Source organism: Arachis stenosperma, chromosome 8 (assembly GCF_014773155.1).
Source record: "Arachis stenosperma cultivar V10309 chromosome 8, arast.V10309.gnm1.PFL2, whole genome shotgun sequence".
In the NCBI taxonomy this organism is placed as follows: Eukaryota; Viridiplantae; Streptophyta; class Magnoliopsida; order Fabales; family Fabaceae; genus Arachis; species Arachis stenosperma.
In genome coordinates, this window is record NC_080384.1 from 16,637,496 (window position 1) to 16,652,559 (window position 15,064).

Consider the following 15,064-nt stretch of genomic DNA (forward strand, 5'->3'; position numbering starts at 1 on the left):
GATTGTTTCAGCAGAAATTGGAGTTGTTGCAGTTGTTGGAGCAGGTTGGGGAGAGACAGCTCTTTTTTCTTTTCCCTTAGAAACTTGAAGCTTTGGTGGTCTTCCTCTCACCTTAGCATGCATGACATGTGAAGTAAACACATGAATAGAGAAACACAGATTGAGTAATATGAAATTGAAATTAAAGTAGTTAATCAAACCGCTGTTGAAGTGGGCGGTGATGGTGCTGTTACTTGGGTTACTAGGATTCCTTCCGGTTGGGTCAGGACTATATGTCTGGCTGCATTCGATCGCTGTAGTGGTGGACAAACAGACAATGGGACAGGATTAGCTGGAGTAGCATGAGTAGCATCAGTTGGGAGCTCATTTGGTGCATCTGTGTTAGGTTCCGTTAATGCCAGTTGTAGTTGCATTAAACGTGCTTCTTCTTCAGCATCAGCTTGTTTCTTCAGTTTGCATGTTCTCTTGTTGTGTCCAACCTCACCACAGAACATGCATCAGATGGAGTTATATTTTCTCTTCATTCTTGTCTTGGAACCAGATCCTCCTTCATCTTTGTCTTTTCTTCTGTTCTTTGTGGGTCTACCTGGTTTAGGCTTAATTGGAGGGAGAACTGGTGCAGGACGACCTGTTTTTTCCCATAAGTCTTGGCCCTTGACTGGGTTAACACAGAAAGCATATGTTTTTCGGTATGATTCAATGTTTAACCACTCATGGCAGTATTCCTCAGCCCGCTTATCATTCTAATCTTGTATACATGATATGGCATGCATACAAGGCATACCTGTGCATGCAGTTAATATTTCAAACCAAATTGCATTGTTCATACAGTACATTTGCCAGAATCTGCATAAAGATTGAGAAAATATACCTGTCAATTGCCAGAATCTGCATGTGCAAGTTCGCTTTCCTAACTCAACAGCCATTGTGGTTGGTCAGTCGTGAACCTCGTATAACTCCTCATTCTGATCACCACTCCATTGTGGGGACCAATACTGAGAAAGCTTTGTCATTTCCTCAAGCCTGCTCTGTTGCACTGGAGGCAGTATACCCTGGTAGTTTGCCAGTTTCTACCTATTGTCGATCATGGTCTTCATTATGATCCTCCTAACTTTCTCTGCCAATGTAAGGATAAGCTTAGCCCTATCATGTTTGGTCCTTGCATTAAACGACTCACAAGAATCGTTACAGATAGTGTCCATTTTTGGCCCTTCACGAAAATGAGATTTAGTCCATGATTCCTTTGGCCACTTATCTAGATAAGCCCATGCTCGTTCATTTATCACCTTGACCCTCTTCATGTTTCTTTCAAAGTCACTAATAGTCCTTGATCTAGTACATTCCCACACCATCACCTTCAGTTGTATACTCCACCACTTTTTCGAAAAATTCCTCCAGAGATGTCAGACGCAAAATCGAGGGTAAACTCTTGGCATCACTTCCTGAATGGCTGGGATTAAACCCTACAAAAACATTTTACATCGACAAGATTTTACATTGATTCAGTCCTCAAATAATATTTCATTAAATCAAATAAGTCCGCAATAGATATTTCATTAAATCAATTTGGTCCTTAAAAATTTTTTCGGGAAGCAAAAACGTCTTTACCTTCTGCATATCCGAAATGAAGGCCCATCCATTTTCCCTGTAGTCACCAAGGTCATTGTGCAGCATCTCAAGAAACCATTGCCAGTTCTCTCTGTTCTCGACATCCATAAATGCATAAGCAATCACGAACACATGATTGTTGGCATCCTGGCCACAAGCAGTCAGCAGCTGCCCTCCATGCAAGCTCTTCAGAAAGGCTCCGTCCAGGCCAATCAACGGTCTACACCCGGCCTTGAATCCTTTCTTACACGCATCCAGACATACATAAAATCTTTGAAATTGTGGAGGACTCTCAGGCATGGGAATGACACCAACTTGGACTGTTGAACATGGGTTGGTGGTCCACAGTTGGTTAGCATAATTCCAAATCAGTGCATACTGTTCAACTCCATCTCCTTCTACTACTTTTCATGCTGCCTTTAAGGCCCTAGTAATGCAGGTCCTATTAAGCTTAACGTTGCACTTCCTCACAAACCAATCATATACCTCCCTATGCTTCATAGTTGGGTGCTTTCTAAGCTTAAGAACCAGCTTACCCAAGGTCAACTCTTGTGTTGCAGCCTTGTTCTTTCTCTTTCTAGCACATGTGTGTTCATCAACTAATGTCTTAATCTACCATACCCCCATTTTGCTTATTACATGCACAATAAACAACCCAAGGACATCCCTCTATTTTGCATACATCCCTTACTCTCACGTTATCATTTTTAGTAAAAATGATATTTCTACCCCCACTATATAGTGTAATCCCTAGTTGCATTTATAAAGTGATGCTTCGACTTAAAGATCATGCTAACCTCAAGCTTCAGATTTTTAAATTTTACCTTTTCATTGTATGGTGGATACACAGTAGCCTCCTCTTCATCAGAGTCTAAGACCTTATCCATATCTTCCGAGTGCCAGGAGTCATAGTCAAATTCACCCTCAATTTTAGTTTCCTCTCCCGAGTCTGTCAATCCAAGCACAAAAAATTTCAGTTATCAAATCAACATGTTTGATAAAAAATAACATCAGTAACATTGGTGGAAATACCAATCATGACTTACCAGAATCAGATGGCTCGTCCTCTTCAATATCTTCGTAGCTAGAGTCACCTGTGTCAATAATCTTCTCATCCCTTCTAGAAGAAGATGTTCTGTGCTTCTCTCTAAAATCAGTCTTTCTTGTCCCTCTACTTTCAAATTCATCACTCCCACTGTTAGTATCACTGAGATCTCCCAAGCCTTTAGTGGGTTTATAGAGACTATCCTCAACACTCTCATATGAGTCATGGGAGTCACTATCATCCTGAATTGGGGGTGGCTTAACAGCTCGACCAGATCTTGTGAAATGTTGAGGTTCTTTGTTCTTATTTTGAGCATGTGACTTCTTTGGAGGTTGGTGGCTACTTCTTGGTTTAACAGCAATGCTAGGATTTGCAGGTTGGAAAAAACTTTTTGGTTGGAACTTAGCCTGGGGTTTGGACTTTTCAGTGGGCTAAGAACTATACTTTCTGGTGGTCTGAGAATTGGGCTTCTTAGTGGGCTTTTCTGTGGGTTGGGAGGACCTTGTTTTGGGCTTAATATAGTCCATTTTCTTGGGATGAGGATTGGGTCCAGCAAAGTTGGGAGTGGCTTTGGCTTTATTTTTGGAAGCGGGATGCAGAGGGTTAGTTGTCAATGGCTGTGAGTGGCTCTTTGTGGGTTAGGATGTAATTTTCATTGCTTGCATTGCAGGCTGTGTGTTGGGCAATGGTGCGCGAAATTGTGAACTATACTTTTTCACAACTCTCATAATCCCTGGTAATGGCTCCAAAAACTTGGTACGCTCAATACCATGGCATTACACAACTTCGCACAACTAACCAGCAAGTGCACTGGGTCGTCCAAGTAATAAACCTTACGTGAGTAAGGGTCGATCCCACAGAGATTGTTAGTATTGAAGCAAGCTATGGTCATCTTGTAAATCTTAGTCAGGCAAACTCAGATATATATGGTGATGAACGAAAATAACATAAAGGTAAAGATAGTGATACTTATGTAATTCATTGGTAGGAACTTCAGATAAGCGCATGAAGATGCCTTCCCTTCCGTCTCTCTGCTTTCCTACTGTCTTCATTCAACCCTTCTTACTCCTTTCCATGGCAAGCTCGTATAGGGTCTCACTGTTGTCAGCAGCTACCTCCCATCCTCGCAGTGAAAGCTAATGCACACACTCTGTCACAGTGCTGCCAATCACCGGTGTGGTTCCCTCCCCTACCGGAATAGAATAACTCTTTTGCGTCTGTCACTAACGCCCAGTAGGTTACAGGTTTGAAGCACGTCACAGTCATTCAATCATTGAATCCTACTCAGAATACCACAGACAAGGTTAGACCTTCCGGATTCTCTTGAATGCTGCCATCAGTTCTTGCCTATACCACGAAGACTCTGATCTCACGGAATGGTTGGCTCGTTTGTCAGGCGAGCACTCGGTTGTCAGGCGATCAACCATGCATCGTGCAATCAGGAATCCAAGAGATATTCACCAAGCCTAAAATGCTTGTAGAACAAGAGTGGTTGTCAGTCACTTTGTTCATGAGTGAGAATGGTGATGGGCGTCAATCATCACCTTCATCATGTTGAAGAACAAGTGATATCTTGGATAAAGAACAAGCGGAATTTGAATGGAAGAACAATAGTAATTGCATTAATACTCGAGGTACAGCAGAGCTCCACACCTTAATCTATGGTGTGTAGAAACTCCACCGTTGAAAATACATAAGCATAAGGTCTAGGCATGGCCGAATGGCCAGCCTCCCAAAGGTCTAAGAACTAAAATGTCCAAAGATGATCTAGAGATCTAAAAGTGATCAAAAGATTTCTATACAATAGTAAAAGGTCCTACTTATAAGAAACTAGTAGCCTAGGGTGTACAGAAATGAGTAAATGACATAAAAATCCTCTTCCGGGCCCACTTGGTGTGTGCTTGGGCTGAGCAATGAAGCAATTTCGTGTAGAGACTCTTCTTGGAGTTAAACGCCAGCTTTGGTGCCAGTTTGGGCGTTTAACTCCCATTTGGGTGCCAGTTCCAGCGTTTAACGCTGGGATTCCTTGAGGTGACTTTGAACGCCGGTTTGGGCCATCAAATCTTAGGCAAAGTATGGACTATTATATATTGCTGGAAAGCCCAGGATGTCTACTTTCCAACGCCGTTGAGAGCGCGCCAATTGGGCTTCTGTAGCTCCAGAAAATCCGCTTCGAATGCAGGGAGGTCAGAATCCAACAGCATCTGCAGTCCTTTTTGGTCTCAGGATCAGATTTTTGCTCAGGTCCCTCAATTTCAGCCAGAAAATACCTGAAATCACAGAAAAACACACAAACTCATAGTAAAGTCCAGAAAAGTGAATTTTAATTAAAAACTAATAAAAATATACTAAAAACTAACTATATCATATCAAAAACATACTAAAACAATGCCAAAAAGTATACAAATTATCCGCTCATCACAACACCAAACTTAAATTGTTGCTTGTCCTCAAGCAACTGAAAATCAAATAAGATAAAAAGAAGAGAATATGCAATGAATTCCAAAAACATCTGTGAAGATCAGTATTAATCAGATGAGCGGGGCTTTAACTTTTTGCCTCCGAACAGTTTTGGCATCTCACTCTATCCTTTGAAATCCAGAATGGTTGGCTTCTTTAGGAACTTAGAATCCAGATAGTGTTAATGATTCTCTTAGTAAAGTATGATGATTCTTGAACATAGCTATTTATTGAGTCTTGGCTGTGGCCCAAAGCACTCTGTCTTCCAGTATTACCACCGGATACATACATGCCACAGACACATAATTGGGTGAACCTTTTCAGATTGTGACTCAGCTTTGCTAAAGTCCCCAATTAGAGGTATCCAGGGTTCTTAAGCACACTCTTATTTGCCTTGGATCACAACTCTTATTCCTTTCTCTTTTTTTTTCGTTTTTTTTTTTGAAATGCTTTTTCTTGCTTCAAGAATCATTTTATTGATTTTTCAGATCCTCAGTAACATGTCTCCTTTTTCATCATTCTTTCAAGAGCCAACATTCATGAACCACAAATTCAAAAGACATATGCACTGTTTAAGCATACATTCAGAGAACAAAAATATTGCCACCACATCAAAATAATTAAACTATTATAAAATTCAAAATTCATGCAATTCTTTCTTTTATCAATTAGGCACGTTTTTATTGAAGAAAGGTGATGGATTCATAGGACATTCATAACTTTAAGGCATAGACACTAAGACACTAATGATCATAAGACACAAACATGGATAAACATAAGCATTAAAATTCGAAAAACAGAAGAACAATAACAAGGAAATCAAAGAACGGGTCCACCTTAGTGATGTCGGCTCTTTCTTGCTCTTGAAGATCCTATGAGTGCTTGAGCTCCTCAATGTCTCTTCCTTGTCTTTGTTGCTCCTTCCTCATGATTCTTTGATCTTCTCTAATTTCATGAAGGATGATGGAGTGTTCTTGATGCTCCACCCTTAGTTGTCCCATGTTGGAACTTAGTTCTCCTAGGGAGGTGTTTAGTTGCTCCCAATAGTTTTGTGGAGGAAAATTCATCCCTTGAGAAATCTCAGGGATCTCATGATGAGTGAGATCTCTTGTGTACTCCATCCTTTTCTTGGTGATGGGCTTGTCCTCATCAATGGGGGTATCTCCTTCTATGTCAACTCCAACTGAATAACAGAGGTGACAAATGAGGTGAGGAAAGGCTAATCTTGCCAAAGTGGAGGTCTTGTCCGCCACCTTGTAGAGTTCTTGAGCTATAACCTCATGAACTTCTACTTCTTCTCCAATCATGATGCTATGAATCATGATGGCCCGGTCTATGGTAACTTCGGACCGGTTGCTAGTGGGAATGATTGAGCATTGTATGAACTCTAACCATCCTCTAGCCACGGGCTTGAGGTCATGCCTTCTCAATTGGACCGGCTTTTCTCTTGAATCTTGCTTCCATTGTGCGCCCTCTTCACATATGACCGTGAGGACTTGGTCCAACCTTTGATCAAAGTTGACCCTTCTAGTGTAAGGATGCTCATCTCCTTGCATCATAGGCAAGTTGAACGCCACCCTCACACTCTCCAGACTAAAATCCAAGTATTTCCCCCGAACCATAGTGAGATAGTTCTTTGGATTCGGGTTCACACTTTGGTCATGGTTCTTTGTGATCCATGCATTGGCATAGAACTCTTGAACCATCAAGATTCCGACTTGTTGAATGGGGTTGGTAAGAACTTCCCAACCTCTTCTTCGGATCTCATGGCGGATCTCCGGATATTCACCCTTTTTGAGTGAAAAGGGGACCTCGGAGATCACCTTCTTCAAGGCCACAACTTCATAGAAGTGGTCTTGATGCACCCTTGAGAGGAATCTATCCATCTCCCATGACTCGGAGGTGGAAGCTTTTGCCTTCCCTTTCCTCTTTTTAGAGGTTTCTCCGGCCTTGGATGCCATAAATGGTTATGGAAAAACAAAAGCAACGCTTTTACCACACCAAACTTAAAATGTTTGCTCGTCCTCGAGCAAAAGAAGAAAGAAGGGAGTAGAAGAAGAAGAAATGAAGAAGAGGGAGATGGTGGTGTATTCGGCCAAAGAGGGGGAAGAAAGGGTGTTTAGGTTGTGTGAAAATGAAAGGTTGAAGAAGGGTATATATAGGAGAGAGGGGGGTAATGGTTCGGCCATGGAGGGTGGGTTTGGGAGGGAAAGTGGTTTGAATTTGAAGGGTGAGGTTGGTGGGGATTTATGAAGGATGGATGTGAGTGGTGAAGAGAAAGATGGGATTTGATAGGTGAAGGGTTTTTGGGGAAGAGGTGTTGAGGTGATTGGTGAATGGGGGAAGAAGAGAGAGAGTGATGGTAGGGTCCTGTGGGGTCCACAGATCCTGTAGTGTCAAGGAAAAGTCATCCCTGCACCAAATGTTGCTCAAAATCACGTTTTGAGCCATTTCTGGCGTTAAACGCCGGGCTGGTGCCCATTCCTGGCGTTTAACGCCGGGTTCTTGCCCTTTACTGGCGTTTAACGCCAGTCTGGTGCCCCTTTCTGGCGTTAAACGCCCAGAATGGTGCCAGACTGGGCGTTAAACACCCAACAGCTAGCATTACTGGCGTTTGAACGCCAGTTTCTTCTCCTCCAGGGTGTGCTGTTTTTCTTCCTGTTTTTCATTCTGTTTTTGCTTTTTTCATTGTTTTTGTGACTTCTTATGATCATCAACCTACAAAAAAGATAAAATAACAAAAGAAAATAATTAATTATAAAACATTGGGTTGCCTCCCAACAAGCGCTTCTTTAATGTCATTAGCTTGACAGAGGGCTCTCATGGAGCCTCAGAAATGCTCAGAACCGTGTTGAAACCTCCCAACACCAAACTTAGAGTTTGAATGTGGGGTTTCAACACCAAACTTAGAGTTTGGTTGTAGCCTCCCAACACCAAACTTAGAGTTTGACTGTGGGGGCTCTGTTTGGCTCTGTTTTGAGAGGAGCTCTTCATGCTTCCTCTCCATGATGACAGAGGGATATCCTTGGGCCTTAAACACCAAGGATTTTTCATTCACTTGAATGATTAACTCTCCTCTGTCAACATCAATCACAGCCTTTGCTGTGGCTAGGAAGGGTCTGCCAAGGATGATGGATTCATCCATGCACTTCCCAGTCTCTAGGACTATGAAATCAGTAGGAATGTACTGGTCTTCAACTTTAACCAGAACATCCTCTACAAGTCCATGGGCTTGTTTTCTTGAGTTGTCTGCCATCTCTAATGAGATTCTTGCAGCTTGCACCTCAAAGATCCCTAATTTCTCCATTACAGAGAGGGGCATGAGGTTCACACTTGACCCTAAGTCACACAAGGCCTTCTTGAAGGTCATGGTGCCTATGGTACAAGGTATAGAAAACTTCCCAGGATCCTGCCTCTTTTGAGGCAGTTTCTGCCTAGACAAGTTATCCAGTTCTTTGGTGAGCAAGGGAGGTTCATCCTCCCAAGTCTCATTTCCAAATAACTTGTCATTTAGTTTCATGATTGCTCCAATGTATTTAGCAACTTGCTCTTCAGTGACATACTCATCCTCTTCAGAGGAAGAATACTCATCAGAGCTCATGAATGGCAGAAGTAAGTCCAATGGAATCTCTATGGTCTCATTTTGAGCCTCAGATTCCCATTGTTCCTCATTGAGGAACTCAGAGGAGAGTGGTGCACGCCCACTGGGGTCTTTCTCAGTGGCGTCTTCTTCCTCTCTTTCCTCTCCATATTCGGCCATGTTGATGGCCTTGCACTCTCCTTTTGGATTTTCTTCTGTATTACTTGGGAGAGTACTAGGAGGGAGTTCAGTAACTTTCTTGCTCAGCTGACCCACTTGTCCTTCCAAATTTCTGATGGAGGACCTTGTTTCATTCATGAAACTTTGAGTGGTCTTTATTAGATCAGAGACCATTGTTGCTAAGTCAGAAGTATTCTGCTTAGAACTCTCTGTCTGTTGCTGAGAAGATGATGGAAAAGGCTTGCCATTGCTAAACCTGTTTCTTCCACCATTATTGTTATTGAAACCTTGTTGAGGTCTCTCTTGATTCTTCCATGAGAGATTTGGGTGATTTCTCCATGAAGAATTGTAGGTATTTCCATAGGGTTCTCCTAGGTAATTCACCTCTTCCATGGAAGGGTTCTCAGGATCATAAGCTTCTTCCTCAGATGAAGCATCCTTAGTACTGTTTGGTGCATTTTGCATTCCAGACAGACTTTGAGAAATCAAATTGACTTGTTGAGTCAATATCTTGTTCTGAGCCAATATGGCATTCAGAGTGTCAATCTCAAGAACTCCTCTCTTCTGACTAGTCCCATTGTTCACAGGATTCCTTTCAGAAGTGTACATGAATTGGTTATTTGCAACCATTTCAATTAGCTCTTGAGCTTCTACAGGCGTCTTCTTCAGATGAAGAGATCCTCCAGCAGAGCTATCCAAGGACATCTTAGATAGTTCAGAGAGACCATCATAGAAAATACCTATGATGCTCCATTCAGAAAGCATGTCTGAAGGACATCTTCTGATTAATTGTTTGTATCTTTCCCAAGCTTCATAGAGGGATTCTCCATCCTTCTGTCTGAAGGTTTGGACTTCCACTCTAAGCTTACTCCATCTTTGTGGTGGAAAGAACTTTGCCAAGAAGGCATTGACTAGCTTTTCCCAAGAGTCCAGGCTTTCTTTAGGTTGAGAATCCAACCATATTCTAGCTCTGTCTCTTACAGCAAAAGGGAATAGCATCAGTCTATAGACCTCAGGGTTAACCCCATTAGTCTTGACTGTGTCACAGATTTGCAAGAATTCAGCTAAAAACTGATGAGGATCTTCCATTGGAAGTCCATGGAACTTGCAATTCTGTTGCATTAGAGAAACTAATTGAGGCTTAAGCTCAAAGTTGTTTACTCCAATGGCAGGGATAGAGATGCTTCTCCCATAGAAGTCAGGAGTAGGTGCAGTAAAGTCACCCAGCACCTTCCTTGCATTGTTGGCATTGTTGTTGTTTTCGGCTGCCATGGGTTCTTCTTCCTTGAAGAATTCGGACAGGTCCTCTAAAGAGAGTTGTGCTTTGGCTTCTCTTAGCTTTCTCTTCAGGGTCCTCTCAGGTTCAGGATCAGCTTCAACAAGAATGCCTTTGTCTCTGCTCCTGCTCATATGAAAGAGAAGAGAACAAGAAAATATGGAATCCTCTATGTTACAGTATAGAGATTCCTTGAAGTGTCAGAGGAAAAGAGAAATAGAAAGAAGAAGGAGAAGAAGAATTCGAACTTTAATTAGATAAGGTTCGAATTGTGCATTAAGAAGGAGTAGTACTCCATAAATAGAAGGATGTGAGGAGGAGGGAAGAGAATTTTCGAAAATTCAATCAAAAGATTTTGAAAACATTTTGAAAATTTGATTGATAATTTTCGAAAATTCAAAGTGAAAAAGAAATCAATTGATTTTTGAAAAAGATTTTGAAATTAGAAATCAAAAAGATTTGATTGAAAACTATTTTGAAAAAGATGTGATTAGAAATATTTGATTGAAAAGTTATGGTTTTAAAAAGATGTGATTGAGAAGATATGATTTGAAAACAATTTTAAAAGATATGATTTGAAAACAATTTGAAAAGATATGATTTAGAGAATTAATGACTTGCCTAACAAGAAAAGATATGATTCAAACATAAAACCTTTCTTAATAGAAAAGGCAAAAAATGTTCAATCAAATCATTAATTGTTAGTAAGTATCTTTTAAAAAGGAAAGAAATTGATTTTGAAAACATTTGATTGAAAAGATATGATTTGAAAAAGATTTGATTTTGAAAAACTTTGAAAACTTGAAAAAAATTGATTTGAAAACAAAATCTTCCCCCTAGCACCATCCTGGCGTTAAACGCCCAGAATGGTATACATTCTGGCGTTTAACGCCCAAAATGCTACCTTTTTGGGCGTTAAACGCCCAACCAGGTGCCCTGGCTGGCGTTTAAACGCCAGTCTGCCTTCTTCACTGGGCATTTTTGAATGCTCAGCTTTTTCTGTATAATTCCTCTGCAGTGTGTTCTGAATCTTCAATCCCTTGTATCATTGACTTGAAAAGACACAAATTAAAAATATTTTTGGATTTTTAATTAAAATGCAACAAGAATCAAATAACAATGCATGCAAGACACCAAACTTAGCAGTTTGTATACTACTGACACTAATGAACTGAAAATGCATATGAGACACACAAAATACTCAAGTCAATAGAATTCAAAGATCAGAGCAAGTGAATCATCAAGAACATCTTGAAGATCACTAAGACATATGAATGCATGCAATTGACACCAAACTTAGGATGAGACACTAGACTCAAACAAGAAATATTCTTGAATTTTATGATTTTTTTAATTTTTTTAATTTTTTTGTGTTTTTCGAAAATTAAGTGGAAAAAGAAGGTATCAAAATTCTTAATGAGAATTCCAGGAATCAGTGCAATGCTAGTCTAAGACTCCGGTCCAGGAATTAGACATGGCTTCACAGCCAGCCAAGCTTCCAAAGAAAGCTTCGATCCAAAACACTAGACATGACCAAAGGTCAGCCAAGCCTTAGCAAATCACTGCTCCAAAAGCAAGATTGATACGAAATCAATAAGCTCTTGTGGTGATAAGTTGAAACCTCGGTCCAATCAGATTAGACATGGCTTCTCAGCCAGCCAGATTTCAACAAATCATCATGAAACTCTAGAATTCATCTTCAAGAATTTCGAAAAAAAAATACCTAATCTAAGCAACAAGATGAACCGTCAGTTGTCCAGCCTGAACAATCCCGGGCAATAACACCAAAAATTTGATGTTATTGCCGGATCTTGGCACTGATGTTACCAGAGGCTTGCTCAAAACTAGAACAATCCCCGGCAACGGCGCCAAAAACTTGGTGCGCGAAATTGTGAACTATACTTTTTCACAACTCTCATAATCCCTGGTAATGGCTCCAAAAACTTGGTGCGCTCAATACCATGGCATTACACAACTTCGCACAACTAACCAGCAAGTGCACTGGGTCGTCCAAGTAATAAACCTTACGTGAGTAAGGGTCGATCCCACGGAGATTGTTAGTATTGAAGCAAGCTATGGTCATCTTGTAAATCTTAGTCAGGCAAACTCAGATATATATGGTGATGAACGAAAATAACATAAAGGTAAAGATAGTGATACTTATGTAATTCATTGGTAGGAACTTCAGATAAGCGCATGAAGATGCCTTCCCTTCCGTCTCTCTGCTTTCCTACTGTCTTCATTCAACCCTTCTTACTCCTTTCCATGGCAAGCTCGTATAGGGTCTCACTGTTGTCAGCAGCTACCTCCCATCCTCGCAGTGAAAGCTAATGCACACACTCTGTCACAGTGCTGCCAATCACCGGTGTGGTTCCCTCCCCTACCAGAATAGAATAACTCTTTTGCGTCTGTCACTAACGCCCAGTAGGTTACAGGTTTGAAGCACGTCACAGTCATTCAATCATTGAATTCTACTCAGAATACCACAGACAAGGTTAGACCTTCCGGATTCTCTTGAATGCTGCCATCAGTTCTTGCCTATACCACGAAGACTCTGATCTCACGGAATGGTTGGCTCGTTTGTCAGGCGAGCACTCGGTTGTCAGGCGATCAACCATGCATCGTGCAATCAGGAATCCAAGAGATATTCACCAAGCCTAAAATGCTTGTAGAACAAGAGTGGTTGTCAGTCACTTTGTTCATGAGTGAGAATGGTGATGGGCGTCAATCATCACCTTCATCATGTTGAAGAACAAGTGATATCTTGGATAAAGAACAAGCGGAATTTGAATGGAAGAACAATAGTAATTGCATTAATACTCGAGGTACAGCAGAGCTCCACACCTTAATCTATGGTGTGTAGAAACTCCACCGTTGAAAATACATAAGCATAAGGTCTAGGCATGGCCGAATGGCCAGCCTCCCAAAGGTCTAAGAACTAAAATGTCCAAAGATGATCTAGAGATCTAAAAGTGATCAAAAGATTTCTATACAATAGTAAAAGGTCCTACTTATAAGAAACTAGTAGCCTAGGGTGTACAGAAATGAGTAAATGACATAAAAATCCTCTTCCGGGCCCACTTGGTGTGTGCTTGGGCTGAGCAATGAAGCAATTTCGTGTAGAGACTCTTCTTGGAGTTAAACGCCAGCTTTGGTGCCAGTTTGGGCGTTTAACTCCCATTTGGGTGCCAGTTCCAGCGTTTAACGCTGGGATTCCTTGAGGTGACTTTGAACGCCGGTTTGGGCCATCAAATCTTAGGCAAAGTATGGACTATTATATATTGCTGGAAAGCCCAGGATGTCTACTTTCCAACGCCGTTGAGAGCGCGCCAATTGGGCTTCTGTAGCTCCAGAAAATCCGCTTCGAATGCAGGGAGGTCAGAATCCAACAGCATCTGCAGTCCTTTTTGGTCTCAGGATCAGATTTTTGCTCAGGTCCCTCAATTTCAGCCAGAAAATACCTGAAATCACAGAAAAACACACAAACTCATAGTAAAGTCCAGAAAAGTGAATTTTAATTAAAAACTAATAAAAATATACTAAAAACTAACTATATCATATCAAAAACATACTAAAAACAATGCCAAAAAGTATACAAATTATCCGCTCATCAGGCAACTTCAACAAAGATGCATTGATTGGCAGAATTACTTCATCTTCCTCACTCATGTATTCCACCACGTGTGGCTCTGAAACTCCATATTCAAAGAATATGTTCATGACATTGTGATTCCTTCTACAAGTCTTACACATTTTGAGCAGATCTTTATCAGTTTCCAACTTTCTCAGCCCACTCTCAAGTGACAGCCAAGAAACCTTTCACCAACATATGTCCCTCCAGCATATCCCAGTTCCTTATAGTATCCTTTAACAAAACACATCAAGCGTATCTCCATCAACCCCTATCAAGACTTCTGTATTATTTGGTTTGTAGATTCTACTTTCTTTCTCATCATTTTTAAAATTTCTACCATGATGAAATATGAATGTCATCGAAGGACCCTCCATCTGAGACTTGCAAGGCCTCCAAACCCTATAAAAAATTTAAAACAGAACATGAAAAATACTAAATCATCAATAACACAGCAACTAAACCAGTAACCATTATTCCATTAACACAAACAATAGTTATCATTTTTCTAAGCCACAAAAACAGTGTTTCCTTAGTTATGCATATAGCCAATCATAAACCAAACCATGGGATGAAACCCTAAACCCTATGAACTAACAGATTCTTAACAATGACTCAATCATATAATGCGAAAACTAGGGGTTTACATAGTGTTACCAATTTTTTTCACAAGATACAAAAAACCTTACCTCTCACTTCGAACGCAGAAACAATGCTATGTAGTTTCCTACCAAGCTCCAGAGCAGACGCATGAACAATGCTCCACGACTACTCTAATGGTTGCGGACAATGGGGTGGTCTTCTTCGTCTTCGTGATGGTTGCTTACGGGTCAGAGAAACAGAGAGTCACAGTGAGAATAAAAAAGAACAAGTGAGGTTAGACATCAAAGACAAAGTGTAAAACGTTACACTCTACCCTCAAAACGCTGGCGTTTCACTGCAAGACTTTCTCAAGTTGCCAAACGATGTCGTTTAGTTGGGAGGGCTGCCAACTCACATTCGACGTCAGCAGATTTTTAACGACGACGTCACTTGGTTAACGGAAGGACGAACATGATTTAAAATAATTTTTTTATGGACTAATTTAATTAAAAAAATCATTTGAGGACGAAAATAAAATCGCGTGATCTTTTACAGACGAATTTGAGTATTAACTCAATAATTTGACCGGCTCCATTTTGATATATATGCATGAAAAAAGATAGTATGAGTTATCATTTGACATGTTTATTGTTTATGTGTTTATATGGTTTAGCATTATGATTATTCTTTTTTTTTAAATAT

At 40.6% G+C, this 15,064-nt stretch overlaps 1 non-coding gene across 1 annotated transcript; it reads left to right on the forward strand.

Annotated features, from left to right (window-relative positions):
• Positions 1-9,632: 9,632 nt before the first annotated feature.
• On the forward strand, positions 9,633-9,740 carry LOC130947078 (small nucleolar RNA R71). Its single transcript, XR_009072490.1, has one exon. It is a non-coding gene; the product is annotated as a small nucleolar RNA R71 (small nucleolar RNA).
• Positions 9,741-15,064: the final 5,324 nt, after the last annotated feature.